Source organism: Spermophilus citellus, assembly GCF_964194105.1.
Source record: "Spermophilus citellus genome assembly, chromosome: 6".
NCBI lineage: Eukaryota > Metazoa > Chordata > Mammalia > Rodentia > Sciuridae > Spermophilus > Spermophilus citellus.
The window spans coordinates 31866753-31881867 of NC_138187.1; the positions used below are offsets into that span (position 1 = coordinate 31866753).

The following is a 15115-nucleotide window of genomic DNA, read 5'->3' on the forward strand; positions in this document are numbered from 1 at the left end:
TGTCCCATAATTTGCCCTTGGGGAAATGATAGGAAACACCTCCGGTGTATTCAGCCAACGCTATTTGTAACATTTCAGTCATTTGTATCAAGTAAGTCCATTGGTCTTTAGGCAATGGGGTAATTAATAGAGAAATGTCATTGCCCATCAGGGTTATACTTCTCTGTCTTCTTTGTTCAATTAATAATGCGATCTGGTCAGCATATGGCATAATATTTTTGGAGAATCTATGTTTTGTATAAATCCACTCTAAAGGAAGCTCATGCTGTCCCAGAATTGCAGTAGGATATTGAAATGTATTTAAGATATAAAGAGAAATAGGGGCTTGTAAATCTATTCTTTGAAGAAATGCATTTTTTTAATTTTATTATTTTTTTATTTTATTGTTGGTTGTTCAAAACATTACATAGTTCTTAATATACCATATTTCACAGATTGATTCAAGTGGGTTATGAACTCCCATTTTTACCCCGTATACAGATTGCTGTGTCACATCAGTTACATTTCCATTGATTTACAAATTGCCTTTCTAGTGACTGATGTATTCTGCTGTCTATCCCATTCTCCACTATCCCCCTCCCCTCCCCTCGCCTCCCCTTCTCTCTCTCCACCCCCTCTACTATAAATCGTTTCTTCCACTTATATAATTTTTCTCCTACCCCTCCTTTCCTCTTATATGTAATTGTGTATAACCCTGAGGCTCACCTTCCAATTCCATGCAATTTCCCTTCTCTCTCCCTTTCCCTCCCACCTATCATCCCTGTTTAATGTTAATCTTCTTCTCAAGCTCTTCATCTCTACCCTGTCCTTGGTTACTCCCCTTATATCAAAGAAGACCCAATCAAAATCCCAACAGCATTTCTTGTAGAAATAGATAAAACACTCAGGAAATTCATATGGAATAATAAAAGACCCAGAATAGCAAAAACAATGCTAAGCAGGAAGTGTGAATCAGGCGGTATAGCGATACCAGACTTCAAACTATACTACAGAGCAATAGTAACAAAAACAGCATGGTACTGGTACCAAAACAGGCGAGTGGACCAATGGTACAGAATAGAAGACACAGTAACCAATCCACAAAACTACAACTATCTTATATTTGATAAAGGGGCTAAAAGCATGCAATGGAGGAAGGATAGCATCTTCAACAAATGGTGCTGGGAAAACTAGAAATCCATTTGCATCAAAATGAAACTGAATCCCTTTCTCTCGCCATGCACAAAAGTTAACTCAAAATGGATCAAGGAGCTCGATATTAAATCAGAGACACGGCGTCTGATAGAAGAAAAAGTTGGCTATTATCTACATACTGTGGGGTCGGGCTCCAAATTCCTCAATAGGACACCCATAGTGCAAGAGTTAACAACTAGAATCAACAAATGGGACTTACTCAAACTAAAAAGTTTTCTCTCAACAAAAGAAACAATAAGAGAGATAAACAGGGAGCCTACATCCTGGGAACAAATCTTTACTCCACACACTTCAGATAGAGCCCTAATATCCAGAGTATACAAAGAACTCAAAAAATTAGATAATAAGATAACAAATAACCCAATCAACAAATGGGCCAAGGACCTGAACAGACACTTCTCAGAGGAGGACATACAATCAATTAACAAGTACATGAAAAAATGCTCAACATCGCTAGCAGTCAGAGAAATGCAAATCAAAACCACCATAAGATACCATCTCACTCCAGTAAGATTGGCAGCCATTATGAAGTCCAACAACAACAAGTGATGGCGAGGTTGCGGGGAAATGGGTACACTTGTACATTGCTGGTGGGACTGCAAATTGGTGCAGCCAATTTGGAAAGCAGTATGGAGATTTCTTGGAAAGCTGGGAATGGAACCACCATTTGACCCAGCTATTCCCCTTCTTGGTCTATTCCCTAAAGACCTAACAAGAGCATGCTACAGGGACACTGCTACATCGATGTTCATAGCAGCACATTCACAATAGCAAGATTGTGGAACAAACCTAGAAGCCCTTCAATAGATGAATGGATTAAAAATGTGGCATTTATACACAATGGAGTATTACTCTGCAATAAGAAATGACAAAATCATAGAATTTGGAGGGAAATCGATGGCATTAGAGCAGGAATGCATTTTTAATGTGCTGTTCTACAAAGGTCAACTCATTAGAGGCTTCTTTAGTAATTATACGAGAGCTATTAAGTGCAGGATCTCCCTGTAACAATGAAAACAGATGACTTAACTGATAAGTAGGTATCCCCAAAGAAGGTTGTAACCAATTAATATCCCCTAATAATTTTTGAAAATCATTAAGTGTTTTTAAATTATCTCTCCTGATTGATAATTTTTGAGGAATTATCTTTTGTCTGGTAACTGTATATCCCAAGTAGTTGATGACATCTTCCTTCTGTATATTTAATCGGTAAAATGGCTCGTTTACAATCTTCATTAGCATTTTCATAAGCCAGCAAATGTAGAAATTGTTGCCTGGTAGCCTCTCCTACTACGGTTCGTTCAATTGTCAATTTTAATCTAGACAAAAATTCTACATAAGGTTCATTGGGTTTTTGTGAAACTTTTGTCCATGAGCCATAATGTTCTCCAGTAGGTCTAATTTTGTCCCAAGCTTCTAAAGCTATTTCCTTCAATTGCTCATGAATCTCAGGAGGAATATTGATTTGATGTTGAATATCATCATACATACCAGTGCCAGATAACATAGGGTATCCTATTGCACGAATAACAGGGTTTTGATTGTTACCATTTTCTCTAGCCTTAGTGGGACATCCTTCTAAAAACCACATGTGCCATTGAAGATATTTAGGTTCCCGTAGAAGAGCACGGCCCATAATCTTCCAATCCTCAGGAGCAAAATTATTGTAATGAGTAGCAAAAGCATTAAGCAATTCTTTTACATAATGGGATTGAGGTCCGTACATTGTTACTGCCTTTTTTAATCTGCCAATATGATCAATATTAATCCCCTCATACTGAGGTGGCTGTGCCATTCCATTTGCTGGATCAGGCCTGATTATAGGAAAAGCAAAGAAGGGAGATTTGTCCTCATCGTCAGAAGGTTCTGAGTCCATTTACTGGACAGCCTTTAAAGAAGCTGCCAAAAAAGTGTTGGTGGCCAGAGGGGCAGAGGATCTGGTTCCTGATAAAGGCCTAGGGTCCATTTTAGCTTCTAATTTATTAAGATGTCCCAGAACTTCTTCCATAACAAGTTTCAATTGTTCCGAAACGGAGCGATCATCGATCGCCATTTTTACTTTCGTTTTCTTTTCCGTATCATTACTAGTTAAATCAGCAGAATTTTGTGAAGAATTATGAGTCAATTGTTGCGTATCTTTTATTATCTCTTCTTTTTCACTAATATCCAGAGGGAGATCTAAAATAGAGGGAGCTAACAGGGATACTGCCACATCTATGTTCATAGCAGCACAATTCACAATAGCTAGACTGTGGAACCAACCCAGATGCCCTTCAATAGATGAATGGATAAAAAAATGTGGCATCTATACACAATGGAGTACTATGCAGCAATAAAAAATGACAAAATCATAGAATTTGCAGGGAAATGGATGGCACTAGAGCAGATTATGCTTAGTGAAGCTAGCCAATCCCTAAAAAATAAATACCAAATGTCTTCTTTGATATAATGAGAGCAACTATGAACAGAGCAGGGAGGAAGAGCAGGAAGAAAAGATTAACATTAAACAGAGACATGAGATGGGAGGGAAAGGGAGAGAAAAGGGAAATTGCATGGAAATGAAGGGAGACCCTCATTGCTATACAAAATTACATATAAGAGGTTGTGAGGGAAATGGGAAAATAAACAAGGAGAGAAATGAATTACAGTAGATGGGGTAGAGAGAGAAGATGGGAGGGGAGGGGAGGGGGGATAGTAGGAGATAAGAAAGGTAGCAGAATACAACAGTTACTAATAGGGCATTATGTAAAATTGTGGATGTGTAACCGACGTGATTCTGCAATCTGCATTTGGGGTAAAATTGGGGGTTCATAACCCACTTCAATCTAATGTATGAAATATGATATGTCAAGAACTTTGTAATGTTGTGAACAACCAATAAAAAATTAAAATAAAAAAATAAAATAGAGGGAGCTAGCTCCTTTTGTAAATTGCCAATCAACCTTTTTTCCTCCATAGCTTTAAACATTGTATATAAAATAGACCAGATAGACCAAAACCGAATCGGAATTTTTTCGCTTTGTCTCATGGCCTTTTCAATATTATGATGGACCCATTTCCAATTATCCACATCCATAGATTCTTCCTCCGGGAACCAGGGATTCCATTCCCTGACCACCTTAAGACACATCTCTATATCAGACTGAGAAATGTTAATACCATAGACAGCAAGTGAATGCCTAAGAATACGTAAAAAAGGAGAAGATGAAGATTGTCCCATCACCCTGTAATATAAAGAAAAAGAACTTACCCTTCCTGTCAATCCAGCAGGGTCCCTGTTTGGGCGCCAATTGTGAACGTCTAGAGTGTTCGGGTCCCTGGGTAAGGGTCGCGAAATAACCAGGACACAGGGGATGCAGAGCAAAGGCAGCAGTTGCGACTGCATGCTGAGATTTATTTGCAAGTTCCTTTTATATTCTTCTTCTAACAAAGCAAGCAATTCTTCAATAACACTTTACCCACATTGCCCAAATATCATGCCTCAGCGGGTACACAGAGCTAAATTCAGATCGTTCCTGTTCATTTGATAAGTACCCTCCCAAAGTTCTTTGTAGACATTATCTAATCCTCTGAGGATGCATTTGTTTCTTTAGAATGTACTGTTCCCAGGACAAGTATGCAGGAAGCTTCTTCCTCCTAGCCAAACCATGCAGAACTTGTGACTTGCGATAACTTTTTGTCCTCCTAACTGAGGTCTGCCTCAGCTGACCTAAATCACAGCCACAGCTCTTGCAAAGTGTCAGGCCTGAGGGAGCTAAACTCTGCACACTCAAACCCCAACATGGTCCCAACAGAAATAGTTCCTCTTTAGGAACTCCTGTGATTTCCACTTTTCCGATTGGTAGAAAAGATGTAATTGCTTCAGGTAAATTTTACATTTTTTTTCACTGAAGTGTCCTTTGTTTTTTTTCTTTCCCCTGCAGTAATATTTCCACTCCTTACTCCAATTTATGAGGCAATGAATATCTCTCTGTTTCCAAAGGATGTCACAAATTTTTTAAAGAAAGCTATAAACAGAATGAAAGAAAGTTGCCTTCAAGAGAAACAACAGGTAAAATCCGGTTGTGGTTACAGAGGTTCATTTTTGATAATTTATTTGCCTATGGGTGTATGACTTCCATACTTCTTTGTATATTTTTAAAATGTAGATAAAGAACTCTTGGTTGGGAGTAGTAGAGGGTTTTCATTTGGGGAGAATAAAGAACTTAGCATCTGGTAATTGAGAAACAAGAATGAATTAGAGAGGGAACTGAAATAGAGTAAGATATATTCCATGCTTTTATAATTATGTCAAAATGGACTCTACTCTCATATAACTAAAAAGAACTAATAAAGAAGACTTAAATAAATAAAATTATATACTCCAAATACTGAAAAAATAATGGATCAGAGAGAAAGCATTTACAATTAAATAATGGGCATGGAATTTAGTTTGTCAAGGCATAAATATTGCTGATAGAAAAAGTCCCAAATGCTCTAAAAAGGAGTCCTTGTATATTGTTGACTAGAATGCAAATTAGGACAGCCTTTATGGAAAACTATGAGGAGGGCCCTCAGAAACCAAATACAGACCCACTGTATGATCTAGCAATCTCACTACTAGGTGTATAACCACAGGAAATGAAATCAGTATGTCAAAGAGAGATATGCATTCCCATGTTTATTGCAACACTATGTTAAAATTGTTCTTATTAATTGAGCCAAATAGATTTTGAAATCATCCACCATCAGGAAATGATAAATGCAATTAAAATGTGTCTGAATTGACATAAACATCAAACAGCGTATACATATATCAAAGTAATCAGGTACCTGTTAATATGTATAGTTTAATGTTTTAAATATATCAGTTGAAATGATTTTTTTTAAATAGAGGAAAAATGTTTTATCATATCCCTTCTCTTCAATAGGTAAAATTTCAACATAAAAATTATTTTCCTGGTGCTTTAATATCATCAGATTTTATATGGTCAAGAATCATTGCATTTCCAAACCCCTCACTTTACAAAATCTCCACAGAAGGCATCCTCAGGGTAGCTGGAACTGTCTGGCCCCTCATGGAGAGGCATGGGGTTCTTTAGGTGAAGATTTTGTTTCATGTATGAAGCCCAGCACTAGGATGTGTGAAGGCCAGGGAGCCAGGATGGGCCCTCCAGGTGTCAGTACAAAGTTCAAAGCTTCAAGCATGGTGGGATCTTTCAAGAAGCTTGCCCAAAATCTGATGATGAGTTCTAACAATGGTAGGAGATTAATCTGTGGCATCTTTGGTGAAGAATTAAGGTAGTAAAACAAAATATTGAAGTCCAGGACTTCTCCCTAAGCAAACAAATGTAACAGGAGACAAAGCCAACCACTCTCTGGCCAGGAGGCTGTGTTCAGAATACACAGGAGCTCACAAGTAGGGAGAGCAAAGGCCAGTAGCTAATGGACACCACAGCCAGTTTTCACTCAGGGAAATGTCCTACTCTTCAAAGTTTGTAGATGGATGCTTTTCTTCACTGATGACTTAGGAAACTCCAGCTGGACTTCTGTACTTAAAGAATTCATAGTATCAGAAGGGAAGATAAGTTCTGCACTCTTAATGACCTTCTATCTTTGAAATCTCTCTGTTTCTAGCATTGGGTGGATTTTCTTCAGCTTATGATAAATTCTCAGAATTCCAAAGATGTGGAGTCTCATAAAGGTAAACAAGGTTGCTATCTCATCTACTGATGGGGAAACTCAGAGGGAAAGATTGTTCTGGAAATGTTCAGAAGATTTTCCAGGAAGAAGAGTATTTCTACCTAGTTGCAGAAAGACAATGCTTGGATATCATATACAGTAGCCTGAGGAACTTTCTAGAGAAGCACACCTAGAGCCATGTTCAAATGTTGAAGCTGATAAAAACAAGTATTTCTTTCACTAGCATGGTATTTTTATTCAACTTATTTTCTTACTATTTTTATTTTGATGCTCAATTCTCCCATATTTGTCCACTGGTATCCCTTTCATGTAGGCTCCTGAGTCCTCTATTATTCTTGTCATCTTTTTTATGATTGTTTTAAAAGTAGCTTCTGTTTATTCTGGCCATAGCAATATTGAACTGAAAACATAGATGTTCTCCATGTAGTCTTGAATACACTGCTTCACTCCTCATATCTACCACCAGAGAGTTATATTTATCACAGTTCAGGGACCTGTATTGACACACTTCTAGCATTCACAGTCCACAGATTTCCTTAGGGTTTGCTCTTGGTCTTGTACATTCTATGACATGTAACCACATTATAGTAGCATATAGTGTATTCTGTGTCCTTTTCATTTATTTTCTAAATATTTTCTTGCTTTCTGATTTAAGATATTCTAGGTTTCTGCTCTGTTTCTCATGACAGCTTTGTTTTTTGTTTTTGTTTTCACAATTAATGGAATTTTTAAATCAAAATTTGTGAACATCTTGTGGATTTTTGCTTTTAGATACTCTCAGTAGACAACATTATTAACATGAAATACTTCTACATGCAACAGAGGAAAGAAATATTTCTGTATCTACTCACATCCAGTGATATAAACTATTTTTCTCTCTCCTTCAATTTTTTTTTCTAATTTATTGCTTATTTCTGTAATACACAAATACTCCCATTGCAGTTCTAATTCATGGTACCCAGTACCGTGACAACCATCTGAAGAAAGTCCTGAATGTTGAGCAATTAATTCTAGAGATGAGGACTGGGCTTACTACAACCTGCCAGTATACATATTTTTTAAAAGATATTTTTATTTTTTAGTTATAGATGCACACAATACTTTTATTTTATTATTATGTGGTGCTGAGGACCAAACCCAGTACCTCATGTGTGCTAGGTGAGTGTTCTACCACTAAGCCACAACCCCAGCCCCAGTGTACATATTTTTAGGTTCACATGTACATATTATCTATCTATCTATCTATCATTTATCTATCTATCTATCTATCTATCTATCTATCTATCTATCTATCTAACTATCTACTTATTGATCCATCCATCCATTCATCCATCTATCCTGTATATATATACCCAATTCTATTCAGCTTTCTGTGACGAAGGAAACAGTCTGTAGTTTAACTCTTCAATAAAATAACCACCAAACACATTTGCCTTCTTAGCACTTGACATGTGGCTAGTGCCACTGAGGAACTGTTTAAAATTTAAACATTCACATGTGGCTAGTAGCTATGAATGCAAAAAGCCGAGCTCCAAACCTTGACTTTTTTTGGTGCAGGGGAGAGGGTTACCGGGAATTGAACTCAGGGGCACTCAACCACTGAGCCTCATCCCCAGCCCTACTTTGTATTTTATTTAGAGACAGGGGTCTCACTGAGTTGCGTAGCACCTCCCTGTTGCTGAGGTTGGCTTTGAACTCATGATCCTTTTGCCTCAGCCTCCCGCTGGGATTACCGGTGTGTGCCACTGCACCTGGCCTGAACCTTGACTTTATAGTCCTATTTCATGGGGTTCATACTCACTGGGATAAAAGATTTGATAATTAAATGTTCTCATGACATCATCATAGAAAACCATCATCAATAAATCTGAACTCTGTAGACCTTTCAAACACTTGTTTTGTGTATTTCTTTTTCTATCTTGAATTGCATGTTTGGCACAGAGACCATGTTTATTTCAGGGCCCAGGTATCTAAAAGTCCATATTGATCATACTGTGTATCTTAGATAGAAATGGTATCTCTTGAAATTACCTATCTTTGGTGGTGCTGAGAATGGCACAGTTAGTAGCCAAGTCCAAGAGTGGTATAGACCTCAGGAAAACTGGATTAAAAAAAGTTTTCCTTTGTCTTCCCTATCAGAGAGACATGAAAGTGAAAACCACTCTGCGAATGACTCTGAATTGCTTTTCCATGGTCCTGCATAGTGATCTGTGGGTTTTAATGGGATTTCTCTTCATCTAAACTCTGATGTTGGGATTTGCTGGATTTGCCTAAATTGTGTTTCCTCTTCCATTAGCGCTGTCTGATCTGGAGCTTGTGGCCCAATCAATTATCTTCATTTTTGCTGGCTATGAGATCACTAGCAGTGCTCTTTCCCTCATTTTGTATGAACTGGCCACCCATCCTGATGTCCAGACCAAACTGCAGCAGGAGATTGATGCGGCTTTGCCCAATAAGGTGAGAAGATGGTATCTGGAGAGGGAGGAGGGAGGCTGAGCCTCAACAAGACTGCCTCCTTTTCACTTCCTAGGAGGCTTTGTCCAAAATATAGTCATTGATTCTTTTCACCACCTCTATTTTTAAAGGATTTGAAGAGACAAATGAAGGAGAAACAGTATTTTGGGGAAAATGCTATTCCCAAAACTACAAGGAATTTTTAAAAGAGTGTAGTTTCAGTTGTATCCATTACCAGTTACCATGATGACACCCAGGAAGTGTAAGCATGTGTCACTCAAGTGTCCAGATCATTGGCTCTGCTGATCTGTGGCATGAGCTCCTGCCTGGCTGTCTGCTGAGTGAGCCTGGGCTTGATGGGCAGGACGACTCTGCTCTGCTCCACACATCTTCACACTCTAGTCATGTATTTGAGAGAAGCAGTCAGGGGATGAGTCAGGTTTTCTGGCTCCTGAGCCAAATTCTTTACTTCTACATTGTATCTTCTCCAATGACACACCAGGCATTAGTCACAAGTTGTACCTGCTGTCCTTACACCTCTGCCTAAGCAGGGAGTCTATTGGATATGAAGACACCTGGTCTCTGGGGCTGGCATGGCTGGTTTGGAGTGAAGTGGGCACAAAGCCTCTTCTTCAGAGCTCACAATGAATCCCTGAAGAACAACCAGGAGACTGGTCCAGCAACAGAGGGTGGGGCTGAGAGTGGCTTCCTGTCCTCCTTAGAATGTTCTCTGGAACTGAAATTGTGTGACATGGTGCCATCCAAACTTAGACTTCTTTTGGTGGTACTGGAATGGAAGTTACCAGTTTCTCCCAATATTTTTCCATGATGTAATGTTATCTTTAAGTTTCATACATACACACACACACACACACACACACACACACACACACACACATATATATATATATATATATATATATATATATATATATATATATATATATATACTCAAAGCAGGATTATTCAAGAAAATTGATATATAATTGGTTATTTCCTCTTTTCTATTTCCTTGAAATGGACTTGTGACTTTTCTAGAGAAAGGTAACAGTGATTTTCACATATTTTACCTGAGTGTAATTGTCATATTCTATTAGTTACTTTTCCTTGCATGAGGAAAAGTAGTACATGACGATGCTGAGGATATTATACACTGAATTTGGGATTGTCCCAAAGGTCTCTTATGTACATAACTACTCTGCACTTCTCAATGGGCCATAGACATGGTTGTCAAATGGACATGATTGTTATTACAGTGCTTAGTCAATTGTAAGCACTACTCTCCTTCTCCATTCTGTTATTCCTGGGACTTCCTAACACTTTAATAAAACTACGTAGATTGCGTTTAAAGATAGTTCTAAACATAAATTTCCAAAAATCTCTTTTTTTTCTCTTCAGGCACCTGCTACCTATGATACTGTGTTACAGATGGAGTACCTGGACATGGTGGTGAATGAAACTCTCAGGTTGTACCCAGTTGCTGGCAGACTTGAGAGGATCTGTAAGAAAGATGTTGAAATCAATGGAGTGCCCATTAGGAAGGAGACAGTGGTGATGATATCAAGCTATGTTCTTTATCGAGACCCAGAGCACTGGCCAGAGCCTGAGGAGTTCTGCCCTGAAAGGTACAGGGCCTCTGGGAAAGGGAACCAACCTGGGCTAGGGTTATCCAAGCATGTCCTTGCATTTCTTATCATAGATGAAATACAGGTAGCTATGTAATCATTTTTATATATATCTTTGTACTTTAAGCAGTTTTCCTGTTATAAGTATAACACTTTCTTGCAAAATGATATGAATTTGTGACAAGGAACAAAACAAATGCTATGTCCATTCACTATCCTAAATTCTTTTTTAAAAAAATTTTAAATTGATTTTTTAAAAAAATAAATGACAACGAAATGCATTACAATTCTTAGTACACATATATAAAAACAATTTCTCATATCTCTGTTTGTATATAAAGTATGTTGACATCAATTCGTGTCTTCATACCTGTACTTTGGATAATAATGTTCATCACATTCCATCATCCTTGCTAATCCCCTGCCCCTCCATTTCCCTTCCACCCCTCTGCTCTATCTAGAGTTTATCTATTCTTCCCATGCTCCCCCTCCCAACCCACTACGAGTCAGCCTCCTTATATCAGAGAAAACATTCAGCATTTGTTTTTTTGGAACTGGCTAACTTAACTTAGCATTATCTTCTCCAACACCATCCATTTACCTGCAAATGCTATGATCTTATTCTCTATTAATGTTGAGTAAAATTCCATTGTGTATATATGCCACATTTTTTAATTCATTCATCTACTGAAGGGCATCTAGGTTGGCTCCATAGATTAGCTATTGTGAATTGTGCTGCTAAAAACATTGATGTGGCTATGTCTCTGTAGCATGCTGTTTTTAAGTCTTTTAGGTATAAACCAAGAAGAGGGATAGCTTGGTCAAATGGTGGTTCCGTTCCCAGATTTCCAAGGAATCTCCATACTGCTTTCCATATTGGCTGCACCAATTTACAGTCCCACCAGCAATGTATGAGTGTACTTTTTCCCCCACATCCTTGCCAACATTTATTGTTGTCATCATAATAGCTGCCATTCTGACTGGAGTGAGATGATATCTTAGAATAGTTTTGATTTGCATTTCTCTAATTGCTAGAGATGATGAGCATTTTTTCATATATTTGTTGATTGATTGTATGTCATCTTCTGAGAAGTGTCTGTTAAGGTTCTTGGCCCATTTATTGATTGGGTTATTTGTTTTTTTGGTGCTTTGCTTTTGAGTTCTTTATATACTCTAGAGATTGATGTTCTATCTAATGTGGGAGGGGTAAAAATTTGCTCCCAAGCTGTAGGCTCTTTATTCACCTCACAAAATGTTTCTTTTGCTGAGAAGAAACTTTTTAGTTTGTTAAATTCTTTAAATAACCATGAATTAATAATATGATCATGTTCTCATAAACATATTTCTATGTATAGATAGATATTTTTGCTAAACTAGATTGTATCATATTTTATTTTTGCTTGCACCTGATAATATATACATTCAACCTCTGCATGTATGATTTTTTTTTTTTTTTTTTGCGTGGTACCAGGAATTGACCTCATGGGTGGTCGAGCACTGAGCCACATCAGTAGCCCTATTTTGTATTTTATTATAGACAGGGTTTCACTGAGTTCTTTAGGGCCTCACTAAATTGCTGAAGCTGGCTTTGAACTTGGGATCCTGCTGTCTCCCAAGTTGCTGGGATTACAGACATGTGCTGTGCTCAGCCTTATGTATGGTTTTTCTATCTATAATTTCAACTAACTTATAAACATTTTTTCTTGTCAGTTTCCCCTAAACAGTCTAAAACAATAAGTATTTATATAGTATTTAAATATTATTAGTTATTATAAGCAATTCAGAGATGATTTAAAATATATTTCAGGATGTGCATAGGCTATACAAGTATTTCCCCATTATTTTTATAAGAGCATTCAACACCCAGGATTTTGTTTATTCCAATGCTAAAACTAATTCTCCTCAGATATGGCACATTATTCTGTGTGTATGCATGTGTGTGTGTGTGTGTGTGTGTGTGTGTGTGTGTGTGTGTGTGTTTGTGTTTTCAAATTTTAAAGCATGTGCCATAACTAACATAACCATTATCTCATTTCAATTTATTCATTCACTCTTATACTCCTTAAATTTTATGTGTGTTTTGTTTTCTTTACTGTCTTAATTTACCATGATTTCCTTTGAAACAGCATTCATCTCATCTCAAAAAGACTGAAAGATCCTATAGGCTAAGGGGGAGAAAGATGGAAAAACTCCTATAGGCTAAGGGGGAGAAAGGTGGAAAAACTCCATAGCTTAACGATTCTCATAGCAAAACCACAGCTGGATTTCAATGACCAGCCCAGAAATCATCTTTTACACCATTGCTTAGGGGTGTCTAAGGCACAAACTGAAATAAGTAACTGTTTAGGTTTTAATATTTTGTTGACTTCTCATCTATTGTGGGACCAGGTTCAGTAAGAATAACAAGGACAGCATCAATCCTTACATGTACATGCCCTTTGGAAATGGACCCCAAAACTGCATCGGCATGAGGTTTGCTCTCATGAACATAAAACTTGCTCTTGTCAAAGTAATGCAGACCTTCTCCTTCCAAACTTGTAAGGAAACACAAGTCAGTAGCTTTTCATATATACAATGTTTTATTTGAAGATGTTTTTCCAAACAGAGGGGGCCAAGTCACAGAAAACTATATGCTCATTCATCATTTAATTCTTAGATCTATAGTCCAGTGAGTCTCTTTTGCACCATCTTTGAGATTTAGAGTTCTTCACCATGGGGGCTCTAAATCTATGGCTTTATGAAGACCAAAGTGTAAAAAACATATGGATTCAATGCAGATTAGTGTGCCATGTGTATGTGTGGACTGTGAACTTGAGCACAGTGTAAATTCAGCTCCAAGTCTCCTGGAGAGACCCTGTGCACAGTCATGAGGTGTGGTGACCACAGGGTTCTGATGTTTGAGTGAAGCTCTCCTCACCAGAACTTACAGAACTTCCTTGTCTCAGGCCTTGTACAGGATAAATGTTTATGAAATAATTTCTCAGATAAATGAATAATTTTACTATCCAATCATGACACACCTTAGAGAATGAGTAGGATGAATTCAAAGAACATGATACTAAAAGTAGTTTATTTGTTTGTGGAGCATTACTGGGCTTAATGTGTCTTCTTGACTTTGCTGCTTTGGTTCCTGGTGTTTCATTCATTGCTTCTCCATGTGCTTGTCTATACATTACAGATTCCCCTGAAATTAGCCAATCAAGGACTTCTTCAATCTGAAAAGCCCATTATTCTGAAGGCTGTGTGCAGAGATGGGATAATAAGTGGAACCTGATCTTCCCTAAGGATTTGTGCATTGTTGTCCTCAGAGCCTGGGACCCAGAACATCAGAGAACAAAAATGTATTTTGTGAAGAAAACTCAAAATGAAGATAGACTCTATATTCCTCAATTGATGAATGATAAGAGATGCTGGACCTTTGCTGACCTTGTTCAGAGTCTGTGCAAAGTATTATGTATTTTCTGATGGAAAGGAGGTGCCCACTTCAGTGCCACACATGAAGACTCACCCTTTCTGGGTCTAATGTGCTCTCTCCTCTCACTGCCAGTTAATACTGGCAGCTCCTCCTGAGCTCTAATTAGAGAATCAACAATTATCACCAAATTTTCAATAATTTTTAATTAAAATGAGGGTGGTTGTGGTGGCTTTTGTAGTGACATCGATATATGATGTGTCCTTTGAAATATGTTATGATAAGTTTTATAATGAGAAAGTCAATAAACATATCCTTTTTTTTATTGGTTGTTCACAACATTACAAAGCTCTTGACATATTATATTTCATACATTAGATTGAAGTGGGTTATGAACCCCCAATTTTACCCCAAATGCAGATTGCAGAATCACGTCGGTTACACATCCACAATTTTACATAATGCCCTACTAGTAATTTTTGTATTCTGCTACCTTTCCTATCCCCTACTATCCCCCCTCCCCTCCCTCCCCTCCCAACTTCTCTCTCTACCCCATCTACTGTAATTCATTTCTCTCTTTGTTTATTTTCCCATTCCCCTCACACCTCTTATATGTAATTTTGTTTAGCAATGAGGGTCTCCCTTCATTTCCATGCAATTTCCCTTTTCTCTCCCTTTCCCTCCCATCTGATGTCTCTGTTTAATGTTAATCTTTTCTTCCTACTCTTCCTCCCTGCTCTGTTTATAG

At 37.7% G+C, this 15115-nt stretch overlaps 1 pseudogene across 1 annotated transcript in view; it reads left to right on the top strand.

Annotated features, from left to right (window-relative positions):
• LOC308651214 (cytochrome P450 3A9-like) overlaps nt 1-14229 on the top strand; it is a 596726-nt pseudogene extending 582497 nt beyond the window's left edge. Inside the window, exons 8-13 of the transcript in view lie at nt 5118-5245; nt 6811-6877; nt 9173-9333; nt 10729-10955; nt 13344-13506; nt 14134-14229. The product of the transcript in view is annotated as a cytochrome P450 3A9-like (transcript). The remainder of the gene's footprint in view (nt 1-5117; nt 5246-6810; nt 6878-9172; nt 9334-10728; nt 10956-13343; nt 13507-14133) is intronic.
• The last annotated feature ends 886 nt before the right edge of the window (nt 14230-15115 follow it).